Below are 22369 nucleotides of genomic sequence, written 5' to 3' on the forward strand. Positions count from 1 at the left end.
GCCACAGTTACCTGTGGGGGCACCTTTCATCTGGGAGGTGTCCTCAACCGTGAGGAATTTCAGCAGGCAGCCGGCCACTCCAGGCCGCGGGGCACTGGACACGAATGATGGCCTTTACCCAGAGAAATAAAAGTCACCAGGCCAGGTTCCGGATGTCAGTTTGCAGGAGGCACTTGGCACTGTCAAACCAGCCACAGTTGCCTGTGGGGGCACCTTTCATCTGGGAGGCATCCTGATCCGTTTGGAATTTCAGCAGGCAGCCTGCCACTCGAGCCACCGGGCCCTGGAGAGGAACGATGGCCTTTCCCCAGAGAAACAGAACTCAGCAGGCCAGGTCGCAGATGTCTGTTTGCAGGAGGCACTTGGCACTGTCAAACCAGCCACATTTGCCTTGGGTGGTACTTTCGGTCTGGGAGGCATCCTGATCCGTGCGGAATTTCAGCAGGCAGCCAGCCACTCCGGGCCACCGTACCCTGGAAAAGAATGATGGCCTTTCCACAGAGAAACAAAAGTCACCAGGCCAGGTTCCTGATGTCAGTTGGCAGGAGGCACTTGGCTCTGTCAAACCAGACGCAGTTGCCTATGGGGGCATTTTTCATGTGGGAGGCATCCTGATCCATGCGGAATTTCAGCAGGCAGCCGGCCACTCCGAGCCCCCAGGCCCTGGACATGAACCATGGCCTTTCCCCAGAGAAACAAAAGTCACCAGGCCAGGTTCCTGATGTCAGTTTGCAGGAGGCACTTGGCACTGTCAAACCTGACGCAGTTTCCTCTGAGGGCATTTTTCATCTGGGAGGCATCCTGATCCATGTGGAATTTCAGCAGGCAGCCGGCCACTCCGAGCCCCCAGGCCCTGGACATGAACCATGGCCTTTCCCCAGAGAAACAAAAGTCACCAGGCCAGGTTCCTGATGTCAGTTTGCAGGAGGCACTTGGCACTGTCAAACCTGACTCAGTTTCCTCTGGGGGCATTTTTCATCTGGGAGGCATCCTGATCCATGTGGAATTTCAGCAGGCAGCCGGCCACTCCGGGCTACCAGGCCCTGGACATGAACCATGGCCTTTCCCCAGAGAAACAAAAGTCAGCAGGCCAGGTTCCTGATGTCAGTTTGCAGGAGGCACTTGGCAGTGTCAAACCAGCCACAGTTGCCTGTGGTGGCACCTTCCATCTCGGCGGCATCCGGATCCATGCAGAATTTCAGCAGGCAGCCGGCCACTCCGGGCCCCCAGGCCCTGGACATGAACCATGGCCTTTCCCCAGAGAAACAAAAGTCAGCAGGCCAGGTTCCTGATGTCAGTTTGCAGGAGGCACTTGGCACTGTCAAACCAGCCACAGTTACCTGTGGGGACACCTTTCATCTGGGAGGTATCCTCAACCGTGAGGAATTTCAGCAGGCAGCCGGCCACTCCAGGCCGCGGGGCACTGGATACGAATGAGGGCCTTTACCCAGAGAAATAAAAGTCACCAGGCCAGGTTCCTCATGTCAGTTTGCAGGAGGCACTTGGCACTGTCAAACCAGCCACAGTTGCCTGTGGGGGCACCTTTCATCTGGGAGGCATCCTGATCCATGTGGAATTTCAGCAGGCAGCCTGCCACTCGAGCCACCGGGCCCTGGAGAGGAACGATGGCCTTTCCCCAGAGAAACAGAACTCAGCAGGCCAGGTCGCTGATGTCTGTTTGCAGGAGGCACTTGGCACTGTCAAACCAGCCACATTTGCCTTGGGTGGTACTTTCGGTCTGGGAGGCATCCTGATCCGTGCGGAATTTCAGCAGGCAGCCGGCCACTCCGGGCCACCGTACCCTAGAAAAGAATGATGGCCTTTACACACAGAAACAAAAGTCACCAGGCCAGGTTCCTGATGTCAGTTTGCAGGAGGCACTTGGCACTGTCAAACCAGACGCAGTTGCCTGTGGGGGCATTTTTCATGTTGGAGGCATCCTGATCCATGCGGAATTTCAGCAGGCAGCCGGCCACTCCGAGCCCCCAGGCCCTGGACATGAACCATGGCCTTTCCCCTGAGATACAAAAGTCAGCAGGCCAGGTTCCTGATGTCAGTTTGCAGGAGGCACTTGGCAGTGTCAAACCAGCCACAGTTGCCAGTGGTGGCACCTTCCATCTCGGCGGCATCCTGATCCATGCAGAATTTCAGCAGGCAGCCGGCCACTCCGGGCCCCCAGGCCATGGACATGAACCATGGACTTTCCCCAGAGAAACAAAAGTCACCAGGCCAGGTTCCTGATGTCAGTTTGCAGGAGGCACTTGGCAGTGTCAAACCAGCCACAGTTACCTGTGGGGGCACCTTTCATCTGGGAGGTATCCTCAACCGTGAGGAATTTCAGCAGGCAGCCGGCCACTCCAGGCCGCGGGGCACTGGACACGAATGATGGCCTTTCCCCTGAGAAACAAAAGTCACCAGGCCAGGTTCCTGATGTCAGTTTGCAGGAGGCACTTGGCACTGTCAAACCTGCCACAGTTGCCTGTGGGGGCACCTTTCATCTGGGAGGCCTCCTGATCCATGTGGAATTTCAGCAGGCAGCCTGCCACTCGAGCCACCGGGCCCTGGAGAGGAACGATGGCCTTTCCCCAGAGAAACAGAACTTAGCAGGCCAGGTCGCTGATGTCAGTTTGCAGGAGGCACTTGGCACTGTCAAACCAGCCACAGTTTCCTGTGGGGGCATTTTTCATGTGGGAGGCATCCTGATCCATGTGGAATTTCAGCAGTCCGTCGGCCACTCCGGGCTACCAGGCCCTGGACAAGAATGATGGCCTTTCCCCAGAGAAACAAAAGTCACCAGGCCAGGTTCCTGATGTCAGTTTGCAGGGGGCACTTGGCACTGTCAAACCAGCCACAGTTGCCTGTGGGGGCACCTTTCATCTGGGAGGCATCCTGGTCCATGCGGAATTTCAGCAGGCAGCCGGCCACTCCGGGCCCCCAGGCCCTGGACATGAACCATGGCCGTTCCCCAGAGAAAGAAAAGTCACCAGGCCAGGTTGCTGATGTCAGTTTGCAGGAGGCACTTGGCACTGTCAAACCAGCCACAGTTGCCTGTGGGGGCACCTTTCATCTGGGAGGTATCCTCAACCGTGCGGAATTTCAGCAGGCAGCCGGCCACCCCAGGCCACTCTGGGCCCCGGACAAGAATGATGGCCTTTCCCCAGAGAAACAAAAGTCACCAGGCCAGGTTCCTGATGTCAGTTTGCAGGAGGCACTTGGCACTGTCAAACCTGATGCAGTTTCCTCTGGGGGTATTTTTCATCTGGGAGGCATCCTGATCCATGTGGAATTTCAGCAGGCAGCCGGCCACTCCGGGCCACTAGGCCCTGGACATGAACCATGGCTTTTCCCCAGAGAAACAAAAGTCACCAGGCCAGGTTCCTGATGTCAGTTTGCAGGAGGCACTTGGCACTGTCAAACCAGCCACATTTGCCTTGGGTGGTACTTTCGGTCTGGGAGGCATCCTGATCCATGCGAAATTTCAGCAGGCAGCCGGCCACTCCGGGCCACCAGGCCATGGACATGAACCATGGCTTTTCCCCAGAGAAACAAAAGTCACCAGGCCAGGTTCCTGATGTCAGTTTGCAGGAGGCACTTGGCAGTGTCAAACCAGCCACAGTTACCTGTGGGGGCACCTTTCATCTGGGAGGTGTCCTCAACCGTGAGGAATTTCAGCAGGCAGCCGGCCACTCCAGGCCGCGGGGCACTGGATACGAATGAGGGCCTTTACCCAGAGAAATAAAAGTCACCAGGCCAGGTTCCTGATGTCAGTTTGCAGGAGGCACTTGGCACTGTCAAACCAGCCACAGTTGCCTGTGGGGGCACCTTTCATCTGGGAGGCATCCTGATCCGTTTGGAATTTCAGCAGGCAGCCTGCCACTCGAGCCACCGGGCCCTGGAGAGGAACGATGGCCTTTCCCCAGAGAAACAGAACTCAGCAGGCCAGGTCGCAGATGTCTGTTTGCAGGAGGCACTTGGCACTGTCAAACCAGCCACATTTGCCTTGGGTGGTACTTTCGGTCTGGGAGGCATCCTGATCCGTGCGGAATTTCAGCAGGCAGCCAGCCACTCCGGGCCACCGTACCCTGGAAAAGAATGATGGCCTTTCCACAGAGAAACAAAAGTCACCAGGCCAGGTTCCTGATGTCAGTTGGCAGGAGGCACTTGGCTCTGTCAAACCAGACGCAGTTGCCTGTGGGGGCATTTTTCATGTGGGAGGCATCCTGATCCATGCGGAATTTCAGCAGGCAGCCGGCCACTCCGAGCCCCCAGGCCCTGGACATGAACCATGGCCTTTCCCCAGAGAAACAAAAGTCACCAGGCCAGGTTCCTGATGTCAGTTTGCAGGAGGCACTTGGCACTGTCAAACCTGACGCAGTTTCCTCTGGGGGCATTTTTCATCTGGGAGGCATCCTGATCCATGCGGAATTTCAGCAGGCAGCCGGCCACTCCGAGCCCCCAGGCCCTGGACATGAACCATGGCCTTTCCCCTGAGAAACAAAAGTCAGCAGGCCAGGTTCCTGATGTCAGTTTGCAGGAGGCACTTGGCAGTGTCAAACCAGCCACAGTTGCCAGTGGTGGCACCTTCCATCTCGGCGGCATCCTGATCCATGCAGAATTTCAGCAGGCAGCCGGCCACTCCGGGCCCCCAGGCCATGGACATGAACCATGGACTTTCCCCAGAGAAACAAAAGTCACCAGGCCAGGTTCCTGATGTCAGTTTGCAGGAGGCACTTGGCAGTGTCAAACCAGCCACAGTTACCTGTGGGGGCACCTTTCATCTGGGAGGTATCCTCAACCGTGAGGAATTTCAGCAGGCAGCCGGCCACTCCTGGCCGCGGGGCACTGGACACGAATGATGGCCTTTACCCAGAGAAATAAAAGTCACCAGGCCAGGTTCCTGATGTCAGTTTGCAGGAGGCACTTGGCACTGTCAAACCAGCCACAGTTGCCTGTGGGGGCACCTTTCATCTGGGAGGCCTCCTGATCCATGTGGAATTTCAGCAGGCAGCCTGCCACTCGAGCCACAAGGCCCTGGAGAGGAACGATGGCCTTTCCCCAGAGAAACAGAACTCAGCAGGCCAGGTCGCTGATGTCTGTTTGCAGGAGGCACTTGGCACTGTCAAACCAGCCACAGTTGCCTTGGGTGGTACTTTCGGTCTGGGAGGCATCCTGATCCTTTTGGAATTTCAGCAGGCAGCCGGCCACTCCGTCCACCGGTACCCGGAAAAGAATGTTGGCCTTTCCCCAGAGAAACAAAAGTCACCAGGCCAGGTTCCTGATGTCAGTTTGCAGGTGGCACTTGGCACTGTCAAACCAGACGCAGTTGCCTGTGGGGGCACCTTGCAACTGGGATGTATCCTCATCCGTGCGGAATTTCAGCAGGCAGCCGGCCACTCCTGGCCACAAGGCCCTGGACATGAACCATGGCCTTTCCCCAGAGAAACAATAGTCACCAGGCCAGGTTGCTGATGTCAGTTTGCAGGAGGCACTTGGCACTGTCAAACCAGCCACATTTGCCTGTGGGGGCACCTTTCATCTGGGAGGTATCCTCAACCGTGCGGAATTTCAGCAGGCAGCCGGCCACCCCAGGCCACTCTGGGCCCCGGACAAGAATGATGGCCTTTCCCCAGAGAAACAAAAGTCACCAGGCCAGGTTCCTGATGTCAGTTTGCAGGAGGCACTTGGCACTGTCAAACCAGACGCAGTTTCCTCTGGGGGCATTTTTCATCTGGGAGGCATCCTGATCCATGTGGAATTTCAGCAGGCAGCCGGCCACTCCGGGCCACCAGGCCCTGGACATGAACCATGGCTTTTCCCCAGAGAAACAAAAGTCACCAGGCCAGGTTCCTGATGTCAGTTTGCAGGAGGCACTTGGCACTGTCAAACCAGCCACATTTGCCTTGGGTGGTACTTTCGGTCTGGGAGGCATCGTGATCCATGCGGAATTTCAGCAGGCAGCCGGCCACTCCGGGCCACCAGGCCATGGACATGAACCATGGCTTTTCCCCAGAGAAACAAAAGTCACCAGGCCAGGTTCCAGATGTCAGTTGGCAGGAGGCACTTGGCACTGTCAAACCAGCCACAGTTGCCTGTGGGGGCATTTTTCATGTGGGAGGCATCCTGATCCATGAGGAATTTCAGCAGTCCGTCGGCCACTCCGGGCTACCAGACCCTGGACAAGAATGATGGCCTTTCCCCAGAGAAACAAAAGTCACCAGGCCAGGTTCCTGATGTCAGTTTGCAGGGGGCACTTGGCACTGTCAAACCAGCCACAGTTGCCTGTGGGGGCACCTTTCATCTGGGAGGCATCCTGGTCCATGCGGAATTTCAGCAGGCAGCCGGCCACTCCGGGCCCCCAGGCCCTGGACATGAACCATGGCCGTTCCCCAGAGAAAGAAAAGTCACCAGGCCAGGTTGCTGATGTCAGTTTGCAGGAGGCACTTGGCACTGTCAAACCAGCCACAGTTGCCTGTGGGGGCACCTTGCATCTGGGAGGTATCCTCAACCGTGCGGAATTTCAGCAGGCAGCCGGCCACCCCAGGCCACTCTGGGCCCCGGACAAGAATGATGGCCTTTCCCCAGAGAAACAAAAGTCACCAGGCCAGGTTCCTGATGTCAGTTTGCAGGAGGCACTTGGCACTGTCAAACCTGACGCAGTTTCCTCTGGGGGCATTTTTCATGTGGGAGGCATCCTGATCCATGTGGAATTTCAGCAGGCAGCCGGCCACTCCGGGCCACCAGGCCCTGGACATGAACCATGGCTTTTCCCCCGAGAAACAAAAGTCACCAGGCCAGGTTCCTGATGTCAGTTTGCAGGAGGCACTTGGCACTGTCAAACCAGCCACATTTGCCTTGGGTGGTACTTTCGGTCTGGGAGGCACCCTGATCCATGCGGAATTTCAGCAGGCAGCCGGCCACTCCTGGCCACCAGGCCATGGACATGAACCATGGCTTTTCCCCTGAGAAACAAAAGTCACCAGGCCAGGTTCCTGATGTCAGTTTGCAGGAGGCACTTGGCACTGTCAAACCAGCCACAGTTACCTGTGGGGGCACCTTGCATCTGGGAGGTATCCTCAACCGTGAGGAATTTCAGCAGGCAGCCTGCCACACCGGGCCACCGGGACCCGGACAAGAATAATGGCCTTTCCCCAGACAAACAAAAGTCACCAGGCCAGGTTCCTGATGTCAGTTTGCAGGTGGCACTTGGCACTGTCAAACCAGACGCAGTTGCCTGTGGGGGCACCTTGCAACTGGGATGTATCCTCATCCGTGCGGAATTTCAGCAGGCAGCCGGCCACTCCTGGCCACAAGGCCCTGGACATGAACCATGGCCTTTCCCCAGAGAAACTAAAGTCACCAGGCCAGGTTCCTGATGTCAGTTTGCAGGAGGCACTTGGCACTGTCAAACCAGACGCAGTTGCCTGTGGGGGCATTTTTCATCTGGGAGGCATCCTCAACCGTGAGGAATTTCAGCAGGCAGCCGGCCACTCCGGCCACTCTGGGCCCCGGACAAGAATGATGGCCTTTCCCCAGAGAAACAAAAGTCACCAGGCCAGGTTCCTGATGTCAGTTTGCAGGAGGCACTTGGCACTGTCAAACCAGACGCAGTGCCTGTGGGGGCACATTGCAACTGGGATATATTCTCATCCGTGCGGAATTTCAGCAGGCAGCCGGCCACTCCGGGCCACCAAGTCCTGGACATGAACCATGGCCTTTCCCCACAGAAACAAAAGTCACCAGGCCAGGTTCCTGATGTCAGTTTGCAGGAGGCACTTGGCACTGTCAAACCAGCCACAGTTGCCTCTGGGGTCATTTTTCATCTGGGAGGCATCCTGATCCATACGGAATTTCAGCAGGCAGCCGGACACTCCGGGCCACCAGGCCCTGGATATGAACCATGGCTTTTCCCCAGAGAAACAAAAGTCACCAGGCCAGGTTCCTGATGTCAGTTTGCAGGAGGCACTTGGCACTGTCAAACCTGACGCAGTTGCCTGTGGGGGTGTTTTTCATGTGGGAGGCATCCTGATCCATGCGGAATTTCAGCAGGCAGCCGGCCACTCCGGGCCACCAGGCCCTGGACATGAACCATGGCTTTTCCCCAGAGAAACTAAAGTCACCAGGCCAGGTTCCTGATGTCAGTTTGCAGGAGGCACTTGGCACTGTCAAACCAGCCATAGTTGCCTCTGGTGGTACTTTCATTCTGGGAGGTATCCTGATCCGTTTGGAATTTCAGCAGGCAGCCTGTCACTCGAGCCACCGGGCCCTGGACATGAACCATGGCCTTTCCCCAGAGAAACAAAAGTCACCAGGCCAGGTTCCTGATGTCAGTTGGCAGGAGGCACTTGGCTCTGTCAAACCAGACGCAGTTGCCTGTGGGGGCATTTTTCATGTGGGAGGCATCCTGATCCATGCGGAATTTCAGCAGTCAGTCGGCCACTCGGGGCTACCAGGCCCTGGACAAAAATGATGGCCTTTCCCCAGAGAAACAAAAGTCACCAGGCCAGGTTGCTGATGTCAGTTTGCAGGGGGCACTTGGCACTGTCAAACCAGCCACAGTTGCGTGTGGGGGCACCTTTCATCTGGGAGGTATCCTCAACCGTGCGGAATTTCAGCAGGCAGCCGGCCACCCCAGGCCACTCTGGGCCCCGGACAAGAATGATGGCCTTTCCCCAGAGAAACAAAAGTCACCAGGCCAGGTTCCTGATGTCAGTTTGCAGGAGGCACTTGGCACTGTCAAACCAGACGCAGTTGCCTGTGGGGGCACCTTTCATCTGGGAGGTATCCTCATCCGTGCGGAATTTCAGCAGGCAGCCGGCCACTCCGGGCCACCAGGCCCTGGACATGAACCATGGCTTTTCCCCACAGAAACAAAAGTCACCAGGCCAGGTTCCTGATGTCAGTTTGCAGGAGGCACTTGGCACTGTCAAACCAGCCACATTTACCTTGGGTGGTACTTTCGGTCTGGGAGGCATCCTGATCCATGCGAAATTTCAGCAGGCAGCCGGCCACTCCGGGCCACCAGGCCATGGACATGAACCATGGCTTTTCCCCAGAGAAACAAAAGTCACCAGGCCAGGTTCCTGATGTCAGTTTGCAGGAGGCACTTGGCAGTGTCAAACCAGCCACAGTTACCTGTGGGGGCACCTTTCATCTGGGAGGTGTCCTCAACCGTGAGGAATTTCAGCAGGCAGCCGGCCACTCCAGGCCGCGGGGCACTGGATACGAATGAGGGCCTTTACCCAGAGAAATAAAAGTCACCAGGCCAGGTTCCTGATGTCAGTTTGCAGGAGGCACTTGGCACTGTCAAACCAGCCACAGTTGCCTGTGGGGGCACCTTTCATCTGGGAGGCATCCTGATCCGTTTGGAATTTCAGCAGGCAGCCTGCCACTCGAGCCACCGGGCCCTGGAGAGGAACGATGGCCTTTCCCCAGAGAAACAGAACTCAGCAGGCCAGGTCGCAGATGTCTGTTTGCAGGAGGCACTTGGCACTGTCAAACCAGCCACATTTGCCTTGGGTGGTACTTTCGGTCTGGGAGGCATCCTGATCCGTGCGGAATTTCAGCAGGCAGCCAGCCACTCCGGGCCACCGTACCCTGGAAAAGAATGATGGCCTTTCCACAGAGAAACAAAAGTCACCAGGCCAGGTTCCTGATGTCAGTTGGCAGGAGGCACTTGGCTCTGTCAAACCAGACGCAGTTGCCTGTGGGGGCATTTTTCATGTGGGAGGCATCCTGATCCATGCGGAATTTCAGCAGGCAGCCGGCCACTCCGAGCCCCCAGGCCCTGGACATGAACCATGGCCTTTCCCCAGAGAAACAAAAGTCACCAGGCCAGGTTCCTGATGTCAGTTTGCAGGAGGCACTTGGCACTGTCAAACCTGACGCAGTTTCCTCTGGGGGCATTTTTCATCTGGGAGGCATCCTGATCCATGCGGAATTTCAGCAGGCAGCCGGCCACTCCGAGCCCCCAGGCCCTGGACATGAACCATGGCCTTTCCCCTGAGAAACAAAAGTCACCAGGCCAGGTTCCTGATGTCAGTTTGCAGGAGGCACTTGGCAGTGTCAAACCAGCCACAGTTGCCAGTGGTGGCACCTTCCATCTCGGCGGCATCCTGATCCATGCAGAATTTCAGCAGGCAGCCGGCCACTCCGGGCCCCCAGGCCATGGACATGAACCATGGACTTTCCCCAGAGAAACAAAAGTCACCAGGCCAGGTTCCTGATGTCAGTTTGCAGGAGGCACTTGGCAGTGTCAAACCAGCCACAGTTACCTGTGGGGGCACCTTTCATCTGGGAGGTATCCTCAACCGTGAGGAATTTCAGCAGGCAGCCGGCCACTCCTGGCCGCGGGGCACTGGACACGAATGATGGCCTTTACCCAGAGAAATAAAAGTCACCAGGCCAGGTTCCTGATGTCAGTTTGCAGGAGGCACTTGGCACTGTCAAACCAGCCACAGTTGCCTGTGGGGGCACCTTTCATCTGGGAGGCATCCTGATCCATGTGGAATTTCAGCAGGCAGCCTGCCACTCGAGCCACCAGGCCCTGGAGAGGAACGATGGCCTTTCCCCAGAGAAACAGAACTCAGCAGGCCAGGTCGCTGATGTCTGTTTGCAGGAGGCACTTGGCACTGTCAAACCAGCCACAGTTGCCTTGGGTGGTACTTTCGGTCTGGGAGGCATCCTGATCCTTTTGGAATTTCAGCAGGCAGCCGGCCACTCCGTCCACCGGTACCCGGAAAAGAATGTTGGCCTTTCCCCAGAGAAACAAAAGTCACCAGGCCAGGTTCCTGATGTCAGTTTGCAGGTGGCACTTGGCACTGTCAAACCAGACGCAGTTGCCTGTGGGGGCACCTTGCAACTGGGATGTATCCTCATCCGTGCGGAATTTCAGCAGGCAGCCGGCCACTCCTGGCCACAAGGCCCTGGACATGAACCATGGCCTTTCCCCAGAGAAACAAAAGTCACCAGGCCAGGTTCCTGATGTCAGTTTGCAGGAGGCACTTGGCACTGTCAAACCAGACGCAGTTTCCTCTGGGGGCATTTTTCATCTGGGAGGCATCCTGATCCATGTGGAATTTCAGCAGGCAGCCGGCCACTCCGGGCCACCAGGCCCTGGACATGAACCATGGCTTTTCCCCAGAGAAACAAAAGTCACCAGGCCAGGTTCCTGATGTCAGTTTGCAGGAGGCACTTGGCACTGTCAAACCAGCCACATTTGCCTTGGGTGGTACTTTCGGTCTGGGAGGCATCGTGATCCATGCGGAATTTCAGCAGGCAGCCGGCCACTCCGGGCCACCAGGCCATGGACATGAACCATGGCTTTTCCCCAGAGAAACAAAAGTCACCAGGCCAGGTTCCAGATGTCAGTTGGCAGGAGGCACTTGGCACTGTCAAACCAGCCACAGTTGCCTGTGGGGGCATTTTTCATGTGGGAGGCATCCTGATCCATGAGGAATTTCAGCAGTCCGTCGGCCACTCCGGGCTACCAGGCCCTGGACAAGAATGATGGCCTTTCCCCAGAGAAACAAAAGTCACCAGGCCAGGTTCCTGATGTCAGTTTGCAGGGGGCACTTGGCACTGTCAAACCAGCCACAGTTGCCTGTGGGGGCACCTTTCATCTGGGAGGCATCCTGGTCCATGCGGAATTTCAGCAGTCAGCCGGCCACTCCGGGCCCCCAGGCCCTGGACATGAACCATGGCCGTTCCCCAGAGAAAGAAAAGTCACCAGGCCAGGTTGCTGATGTCAGTTTGCAGGAGGCACTTGGCACTGTCAAACCAGCCACAGTTGCCTGTGGGGGCACCTTGCATCTGGGAGGTATCCTCAACCGTGCGGAATTTCAGCAGGCAGCCGGCCACCCCAGGACACTCTGGGCCCCGGACAAGAATGATGGCCTTTCCCCAGAGAAACAAAAGTCACCAGGCCAGGTTCCTGATGTCAGTTTGCAGGAGGCACTTGGCACTGTCAAACCTGACGCAGTTTCCTCTGGGGGCATTTTTCATGTGGGAGGCATCCTGATCCATGTGGAATTTCAGCAGGCAGCCGGCCACTCCGGGCCACCAGGCCCTCGACATGAACCATGGCTTTTCCCCCGAGAAACAAAAGTCACCAGGCCAGGTTCCTGATGTCAGTTTGCAGGAGGCACTTGGCACTGTCAAACCAGCCACATTTGCCTTGGGTGGTACTTTCGGTCTGGGAGGCACCCTGATCCATGCGGAATTTCAGCAGGCAGCCGGCCACTCCTGGCCACCAGGCCATGGACATGAACCATGGCTTTTCCCCTGAGAAACAAAAGTCACCAGGCCAGGTTCCTGATGTCAGTTTGCAGGAGGCACTTGGCACTGTCAAACCAGCCACAGTTACCTGTGGGGGCACCTTGCATCTGGGAGGTATCCTCAACCGTGAGGAATTTCAGCAGGCAGCCTGCCACACCGGGCCACCGGGACCCGGACAAGAATAATGGCCTTTCCCCAGACAAACAAAAGTCACCAGGCCAGGTTCCTGATGTCAGTTTGCAGGTGGCACTTGGCACTGTCAAACCAGACGCAGTTGCCTGTGGGGGCACCTTGCAACTGGGATGTATCCTCATCCGTGCGGAATTTCAGCAGGCAGCCGGCCACTCCTGGCCACAAGGCCCTGGACATGAACCATGGCCTTTCCCCAGAGAAACAAAAGTCACCAGGCCAGGTTCCTGATGTCAGTTTGCAGGAGGCACTTGGCACTGTCAAACCAGCCACAGTTGCCTGTGGGGGCATTTTTCATCTGGGAGGCATCCTCAACCGTGTGGAATTTCAGCAGGCAGCTGGCCACTCCGGCCACTCTGGGCCCCGGACAAGAATGATGGCCTTTCCCCAGAGAAACAAAAGTCACCAGGCCAGGTTCCTGATGTCAGTTTGCAGGAGGCACTTGGCACTGTCAAACCAGACGCAGTGCCTGTGGGGGCACATTGCAACTGGGATATATTCTCATCCGTGCGGAATTTCAGCAGGCAGCCGGCCACTCCGGGCCACCAAGTCCTGGACATGAACCATGGCCTTTCCCCACAGAAACAAAAGTCACCAGGCCAGGTTCCTGATGTCAGTTTGCAGGAGGCACTTGGCACTGTCAAACCAGCCACAGTTGCCTCTGGGGTCATTTTTCATCTGGGAGGCATCCTGATCCATACGGAATTTCAGCAGGCAGCCGGACACTCCGGGCCACCAGGCCCTGGATATGAACCATGGCTTTTCCCCAGAGAAACAAAAGTCACCAGGCCAGGTTCCTGATGTCAGTTTGCAGGAGGCACTTGGCACTGTCAAACCTGACGCAGTTGCCTGTGGGGGTGTTTTTCATGTGGGAGGCATCCTGATCCATGCGGAATTTCAGCAGGCAGCCGGCCACTCCGGGCCACCAGGCCCTGGACATGAACCATGGCTTTTCCCCAGAGAAACTAAAGTCACCAGGCCAGGTTCCTGATGTCAGTTTGCAGGAGGCACTTGGCACTGTCAAACCAGCCATAGTTGCCTCTGGTGGTACTTTCATTCTGGGAGGTATCCTGATCCGTTTGGAATTTCAGCAGGCAGCCTGTCACTCGAGCCACCGGGCCCTGGACATGAACCATGGCCTTTCCCCAGAGAAACAAAAGTCACCAGGCCAGGTTCCTGATGTCAGTTGGCAGGAGGCACTTGGCTCTGTCAAACCAGACGCAGTTGCCTGTGGGGGCATTTTTCATGTGGGAGGCATCCTGATCCATGCGGAATTTCAGCAGTCAGTCGGCCACTCCGGGCTACCAGGCCCTGGACAAAAATGATGGCCTTTCCCCAGAGAAACAAAAGTCACCAGGCCAGGTTGCTGATGTCAGTTTGCAGGGGGCACTTGGCACTGTCAAACCAGCCACAGTTGCGTGTGGGGGCACCTTTCATCTGGGAGGTATCCTCAACCGTGCGGAATTTCAGCAGGCAGCCGGCCACCCCAGGCCACTCTGGGCCCCGGACAAGAATGATGGCCTTTCCCCAGAGAAACCAAAGTCACCAGGCCAGGTTCCTGATGTCAGTTTGCAGGAGGCACTTGGCACTGTCAAACCAGACGCAGTTGCCTGTGGGGGCACCTTTCATCTGGGAGGTATCCTCATCCGTGCGGAATTTCAGCAGGCAGCCGGCCACTCCGGGCCACCAGGCCCTGGACATGAACCATGGCTTTTCCCCACAGAAACAAAAGTCACCAGGCCAGGTTGCTGATGTCAGTTTGCAGGAGGCACTTGGCACTGTCAAACCAGCCACATTTGCCTTGGGTGGTACTTTCGGTCTGGGAGGCATCCTGATCCATGCAGAATTTCAGCAGGCAGCCGGCCACTCCGGGCCACCAGGCCATGGACATGAACCATGGCTTTTCCCCAGAGAAACAAAAGTCACCAGGCCAGGTTCCTGATGTCAGTTTGCAGGAGGCACTTGGCAGTGTCAAACCAGCCACAGTTACCTGTGGGGGCACCTTTCATCGGGGAGGTGTCCTCAACCGTGAGGAATTTCAGCAGGCAGCCGGCCACTCCAGGCCGCGGGGCACTGGACACGAATGATGGCCTTTACCCAGAGAAATAAAAGTCACCAGGCCAGGTTCCTGATGTCAGTTTGCAGGAGGCACTTGGCACTGTCAAACCAGCCACAGTTGCCTGTGGGGGCACCTTGCATCTGGGAGGCATCCTGATCCGTTTGGAATTTCAGCAGGCAGCCTGCCACTCGAGCCACCGGGCCCTGGAGAGGAACGATGGCCTTTCCCCAGAGAAACAGAACTCAGCAGGCCAGGTCGCAGATGTCTGTTTGCAGGAGGCACTTGGCACTGTCAAACCAGCCACATTTGCCTTGGGTGGTACTTTCGGTCTGGGAGGCATCCTGATCCGTGTGGAATTTCAGCAGGCAGCCAGCCACTCCGGGCCACCGTACCCTGGAAAAGAATGATGGCCTTTCCACAGAGAAACAAAAGTCACCAGGCCAGGTTCCTGATGTCAGTTGGCAGGAGGCACTTGGCTCTGTCAAACCAGATGCAGTTGCCTGTTGGGGCATTTTTCATGTGGGAGGCATCCTGATCCATGCGGAATTTCAGCAGGCAGCCGGCCACTCCGAGCCCCCAGGCCCTGGACATGAACCATGGCCTTTCCCCAGAGAAACAAAAGTCACCAGGCCAGGTTCCTGATGTCAGTTTGCAGGAGGCACTTGGCACTGTCAAACCTGACGCAGTTTCCTCTGAGGGCATTTTTCATCTGGGAGGCATCCTGATCCATGTGGAATTTCAGCAGGCAGCCGGCCACTCCGAGCCCCCAGGCCCTGGACATGAACCATGGCCTTTCCCCAGAGAAACAAAAGTCACCAGGCCAGGTTCCTGATGTCAGTTTGCAGGTGGCTCTTGGCACTGTCAAACCAGCCACAGTTGCCTGTGGTGGCACCTTGCAACTGGGATGTATCCCGATGCGTGCGGAATTTCAGCAGGCAGCGGGCCACTCCGGCCACTCTGGGGCCCGGACAAGAATGATGGCCTTTCCCCTGAGAAACAAAAGTCACCAGGCCAGGTTCCTGATGTCAGTTTGCAGGAGGCACTTGGCACTGTCAAACCAACCGCAGTTGCCTGTGGTGGCACCTTCCATCTCGGCGGCATCCTGATCCATGCAGAATTTCAGCAGGCAGCCGGCCACTCCGGGCCACCAGGCCCTGGACATGAACCATGGCTTTTCCCCAGAGAAACAAAAGTCACCAGGCCAGGTTCCTGATGTCAGTTTGCAGGAGGCACTTGGCACTGTCAAACCAGACGCAGTTTCCTCTGGGGGCATTTTTCATCTGGGTGGCATCCTGATCCATGCGGAATTTCAGCAGGCAGCCGGCCACTCCGGGCCACCAGGCCGTGGACATGAACCATGGCCTTTCCCCAGAGAAACAAAAGTCACCAGGCCAGGTTCCTGATGTCAGTTTGCAGGAGGCACTTGGCACTGTCAAACCAGCCACAGTTGCCTGTGGGGGCACCTTGCATCTGGGAGGTATACTCAACCGTGCGGAATTTCAGCAGGCAGCCAGCCACACCGGTCCACCGGACCCTGGACAAGTACAATGGTCATTCCAAAGAGAAACAAAAATCACCAGGCCAGGTTCCTGATGTCAGTTTGCAGGAGGCACTTGGCACTGTCAAACCAGACGCAGTTGCCTCTGGGGGCATTTTTCATCTGGGAGGCATCCTGATCCATGCGGAATTTCAGCAGGCAGCCGGCCACTCCAGGCCACCAGGCCCTGGACATGAACCATGGCTTTTCCCCAGAGAAACAAAAGTCACCAGGCCAGGTGCCTGATGTCAGTTTGCAGGAGGCACTTGGCACTGTCAAACCAGCCACAGTTTCCTCTGGGGGCATTTTTCATCTGGGAGGCATCCTGATCCATGTGGAATTTCAGCAGGCAGCCTGCCATTCGAGCCACCGGGCCCTGGAGAGGAAGGATGGCCTTTCCCCAGAGAAACAGAACTCAGCAGGCCAGGTCGCTGATGTCTGTTTGCAGGAGGCACTTGGCACTGTCAAACCAGCCACATTTGCCTTGGGTGGTACATTCGGTCTGGGAGGCATCCTGATCCGTGCGGAATTTCAGCAGGCAGCCGGCCACTCCGGTCCACCGGGACCCGGAAAAGAATGATGGCCTTTCCCCAGAGAAACAAAAATCACCAGGACAGGTTCCTGATGTCAGTTTGCAGGAGGCACTTGGCACTGTCAAACCAGCCGCAGTTGCCTCTGGGGGCATTTTTCATCTGGGAGGCATCCTGATTCATGCGGAATTTCAGCAGGCAGCCTGCCACTCCGGGCCACCAGGCCGTGGACATGAACCATGGCCTTTCCCCAGAGAAACAAAAGTCACCAGGCCAGGTTCCTGATGTCAGTTTGCAGGAGGCACTTGGCACTGTCGAACTAGACGCAGTTGCCTGTGGGGGCTCCTTGCATCTCGGAGGTATCCTGATCCATTTGGAATTTCAGCAGGCAGCCGGCCACACCAGGACACCGGGCACTGGACAAGAATGAAAGCCTTTCCCCACAGAAACAAAAGTCACCAGGCCAGGTTCCTGATGTCAGTTTGCAGGAGGCACTTGGCACGGTCAAACCAGCTGCAGTTGCCTCTGGGGGCATCTTTCATCTGGGAGGCATCCTGATCCATGCGGAATTTCAGCAGGCAGCCGGCCACTCCGGGCCACCAGGCCCTGGACTTGAACCATGGCTTTTCCCCAGACAAACAAAAGTCACCAGGCCAGGTTCCTGATGTCAGTTTGCAGGAGGCACTTGGCACTGTCAAACCAGACGCAGTTGCCTGTGGGGGCATTTTTCATCTGGGAGGCATCCTCAACCGTGTGGAATTTCATCAGGCAGCCGGCCACTCCGGCCACTCTGGGGCCCGGACAAGAATGATGGCCTTTCCCCTGAGAAACAAAACTCACCAGGCCAGGTTGCTGATGTCAGTTTGCAGGAGGCACTTGGCACTGTCAAACCAGCCACAGTTGCCTCTGGGCGCAATATTCATCTGGGAGGCATCCTGATCCATGCGGAATTTCAACAGGCAGCCTGCCACTCCAGGCCCCCAGGCCCTGGACATGAACCATGGCCTTTACCCAGAGAAACAACAGCCACCAGGCCAGGTTGCTGATGTCAGTTTGCAGGAGGCACTTGGCACTGTCAAACCAGACGCAGTTGCCTGTGGGGGTATTTTTCATGTGGGAGGCATCCCGATCCATTTGGAATTTCAGCAGGCAGCCGGCCACTCCGGGCCACCAGGCCCTGGACATGAACCATGGCTTTTCCCCAGAGAAACAAAAGTCACCAGGCCAGGTTCCTGATGTCAGTTTGCAGGAGGCACTTGGCACTGTCAAACCAGACGCAGTTGCCTCTGGGGGCATTTTTCATGTGGGAGGCATCCTGATCCATGTGGAATTTCAGCAGGCAGCCGGCCACTCCGGGCCACCAGGCCCTGGACATGAACCATGGCTTTTCCCCAGAGAAACAAAAGTCACCAGGCCAGGTTCCTGATGTCAGTTTGCAGGAGGCACTTGGCACTGTCAAACCAGCCACAGTTGCCTGTGGTGGTACTTTCGGTCTGGGAGGTATCCTGATCCATGCGGAATTTCAGCAGGCAGCCGGCCACTCCGGGCCACCAAGCCCTGGACGTGAACCATGGCCTTTCCCCTGAGAAACAAAAGTCATCAGGCCAGGTTCCTGATGTCTGTTTGCAGGAGGCACTTGGCACTGTCAAACCAGCCGCAGTTGCCTCTGGGGGCATTTTTCATGTGGGAGGCATCCTGATCCATGCGGAATTTCAGCAGGCAGCCGGCCACTCCGAGCCCCCAGGCCCTGGACACGAACCATGACCTTTCCCCAGAGAAACAAAAGTCACCAGGCCAGGTTGCTGATGTCAGTTTGCAGGAGGCACTTGGCACTGTCAAACCAGCCACAGTTGCCTCTGGGGGCACCTTGCATCTGGGAGGTATCCTCAACCGTGAGGAATTTCAGCAGGCAGCCGGCCACTCCGGGCCACCGGGACCCGGACAAGAATAATGGCCTTTCCCCAGAGAAACAAAAGTCACCAGGCCAGGTTCCTGATGTCAGTTTGCAGGTGGCTCTTGGCACTGTCAAACCAGCCACAGTTGCCTGTGGTGGCACCTTGCAACTGGGATGTATCCCGATCCGTGCGGAATTTCAGCAGGCAGACGGCCACTCCGGCCACTCTGGGGCCCGGACAAGAATGATGGCCTTTCCCCAGAGAAACAAAAGTCACCAGGCCAGGTTCCTGATGTCAGTTTGCAGGACGCACTTGGCACTGTCAAACCAGCCACAGTTGCCTCTGGGGGCATTTTTCATGTGGGAGGCATCCTGATCCATGCGGAATTTCAGCAGGCAGCCGGCCACTCCGGGCCACCAGGCCCTGGACATGAACCATGGCTTTTCCCCAGAGAAACAAAAGTCACCAGGCCAGGTTGCTGATGTCAGTTTGCAGGAGGCACTTGGCACTGTCAAACCAGCCACAGTTGCCTGTAGGGGCACATTTCATCTGGGAGGCATCCTGATCCATGCGGAATTTCAGCAGGCAGCCGGCCGCTCCGGGCCACAAGGCCCTGGACATGAACGATGGCCTTTACCCAGAGAAACAAAAGTCACCAGGCCAGGTTCCTGATGTCAGTTTGCAGGAGGCACTTGGCACGGTCAAACCAGCCGCAGTTGCCTGTGGGGGCATTTTTCATGAGGGAGGCATCCTGATCCATGCGGAATTTCAGCAGGCAGCCGGCCACTCCGGGCCACCAGGCCCTGGACTTGAACCATGGCTTTTCCCCAGACAAACAAAAGTCACCAGGCCAGGTTCCTGATGTCAGTTTGCAGGAGGCACTTGGCACTGTCAAACCAGACGCAGTTGCCTCTGGGGGCATTTTTCATCTGGGAGGCATCCTCAACCGTGAGGAATTTCATCAGGCAGCCGGCCACTCCGGCCACTCTGGGGCCCGGACAAGAATGATGGCCTTTCCCCAGAGAAACAAAAGTCACCAGGCCAGGTTCCTGATGTCAGTTTGCAGGAGGCACTTGGCACTGTCAAACCAGCCACAGTTGCCTCTGGTCGTACTTTCGGTCTGGGAGGTATCCTGATCCATTTGGAATTTCAGCAGGCAGCCAGCCACTCCGGGCCACCAGGCCCCGGACAAGAATGATGGCCTTTCCCCTGAGAAACAAAACTCACCAGGCCAGGTTGCTGATGTCAGTTTGCAGGAGGCACTTGGCACTGTCAAACCAGCCACAGTTGCCTCTGGGCGCATTATTCATCTGGGAGGCATCCTGATCCATGCGGAATTTCAACAGGCAGCCTGCCACTCCAGGCCCCCAGGCCCTGGACAAGAACCATGGCCTTTACCCAGAGAAACAACAGCCACCAGGCCAGGTTGCTGATGTCAGTTTGCAGGAGGCACTTGGCACTGTCAAACCAGACGCAGTTGCCTCTGGGGGTATTTTTCATGTGGGAGGCATCCTGATCCATTTGGAATTTCAGCAGGCAGCCGGACACTCCGGGCCACCAGGCCCGGGACATGAACCATGGCTTTTCCCCAGAGAAACAAAAGTCACCAGGCCAGGTTCCTGATGTCAGTTTGCAGGAGGCACTTGGCACTGTCAAACCAGCCGCAGTTGCCTCTGGTGGTACCTTTCACCTGGGCGGCATCCTGGTCCGTGCAGAATTTCAGCAGGCAGCCGGCCACTCCAGGACACCAGGCTCAGGATATGAACCATGGCCTTTCCCCAGAGAAACAAAAGTCACCAGGCCAGGTTCCTGATGTCAGTTGGCAGGAGGCACTTGGCTCTGTCAAACCAGACGCAGTTGCCTGTGGGGGCATTTTTCATCTGGGAGGCATCCTGATCCATGCGGAATTTCAGCAGTCAGTCGGCCACTCCGGGCTACCAGGCCCTGGACAAAAATGATGGCCTTTCCCCAGAGAAACAAAAGTCACCATGCCAGGTTGCTGATGTCAGTTTGCAGGGGGCACTTGGCACTGTCAAACCAGCCACAGTTGCGTGTGGGGGCACCTTTCATCTGGGAGGTATCCTCAACCGTGCGGAATTTCAGCAGGCAGCCGGCCACCCCAGGCCACTCTGGGCCCCGGACAAGAATGATGGCCTTTCCCCAGAGAAACAAAAGTCACCAGGCCAGGTTCCTGATGTCAGTTTGCAGGAGGCACTTGGCACTGTCAAACCAGACGCAGTTGCCTGTGGGGGCACCTTTCATCTGGGAGGTATCCTCATCCGTGCGGAATTTCAGCAGGCAGCCGTCCACTCCGGGCCACCAGGCCCTGGACATGAACCATGGCTTTTCCCCACAGAAACAAAAGTCACCAGGCCAGGTTCCTGATGTCAGTTTGCAGGAGGCACTTGGCACTGTCAAACCAGCCACATTTGCCTTGGGTGGTACTTTCGGTCTGGGAGGCATCCTGATCCATGCGGAATTTCAGCAGGCAGCCGGCCACTCCGGGCCACCAGGCCATGGACATTTACCATGGCTTTTCCCCAGAGAAACAAAAGTCACCAGGCCAGGTTCCTGATGTCAGTTTGCAGGAGGCACTTGGCAGTGTCAAACCAGCCACAGTTACCTGTGGGGGCACCTTTCATCGGGGAGGTGTCCTCAACCGTGAGGAATTTCAGCAGGCAGCCGGCCACTCCAGGCCGCGGGGCACTGGACACGAATGATGGCCTTTACCCAGAGAAATAAAAGTCACCAGGCCAGGTTCCTGATGTCAGTTTGCAGGAGGCACTTGGCACTGTCAAACCAGCCACAGTTGCCTGTGGGGGCACCTTTCATCTGGGAGGCATCCTGATCCGTTTGGAATTTCAGCAGGCAGCCTGCCACTCGAGCCACCGGGCCCTGGAGAGGAACGATGGCCTTTCCCCAGAGAAACAGAACTCAGCAGGCCAGGTCGCAGATGTCTGTTTGCAGGAGGCACTTGGCACTGTCAAACCAGCCACATTTGCCTTGGGTGGTACTTTCGGTCTGGGAGGCATCCTGATCCGTGTGGAATTTCAGCAGGCAGCCGGCCACTCCGGGCCACCGTACCCTGGAAAAGAATGATGGCCTTTCCACAGAGAAACAAAAGTCAGCAGGCCAGGTTCCTGATGTCAGTTGGCAGGAGGCACTTGGCTCTGTCAAACCAGATGCAGTTGCCTGTGGGGGCATTTTTCATGTGGGAGGCATCCTGATCCATGCGGAATTTCAGCAGGCAGCCGGCCACTCCGAGCCCCCAGGCCCTGGACATGAACCATGGCCTTTCCCCAGAGAAACAAAAATCACCAGGCCAGGTTCCTGATGTCAGTTTCCAGGAGGCACTTGGCACTGTCAAACCTGACGCAGTTTCCTCTGAGGGCATTTTTCATCTGGGAGGCATCCTGATCCATGTGGAATTTCAGCAGGCAGCCGGCCACTCCGAGTCCCCAGGCCCTGGACATGAACCATGGCCTTTCCCCAGAGAAACAAAAGTCACCAGGCCAGGTTCCTGATGTCAGTTTGCAGGTGGCTCTTGGCACTGTCAAACCAGCCACAGTTGCCTGTGGTGGCACCTTGCAACTGGGATGTATCCCGATGCGTGCGGAATTTCAGCAGGCAGCCGGCCACTCCGGCCACTCTGGGGCCCGGACAAGAATGATGGCCTTTCCCCTGAGAAACAAAAGTCACCAGGCCAGGTTCCTGATGTCAGTTTGCAGGAGGCACTTGGCACTGTCAAACCAACCGCAGTTGCCTGTGGTGGCACCTTCCATCTCGGCGGCATCCTGATCCATGCAGAATTTCAGCAGGCAGCCGGCCACTCCGGGCCACCAGGCCCTGGACATGAACCATGGCTTTTCCCCAGAGAAACAAAAGT

The sequence above is a fragment of the Passer domesticus genome, chromosome 3 (assembly GCF_036417665.1).
Source record: "Passer domesticus isolate bPasDom1 chromosome 3, bPasDom1.hap1, whole genome shotgun sequence".
In the NCBI taxonomy this organism is placed as follows: Eukaryota; Metazoa; Chordata; class Aves; order Passeriformes; family Passeridae; genus Passer; species Passer domesticus.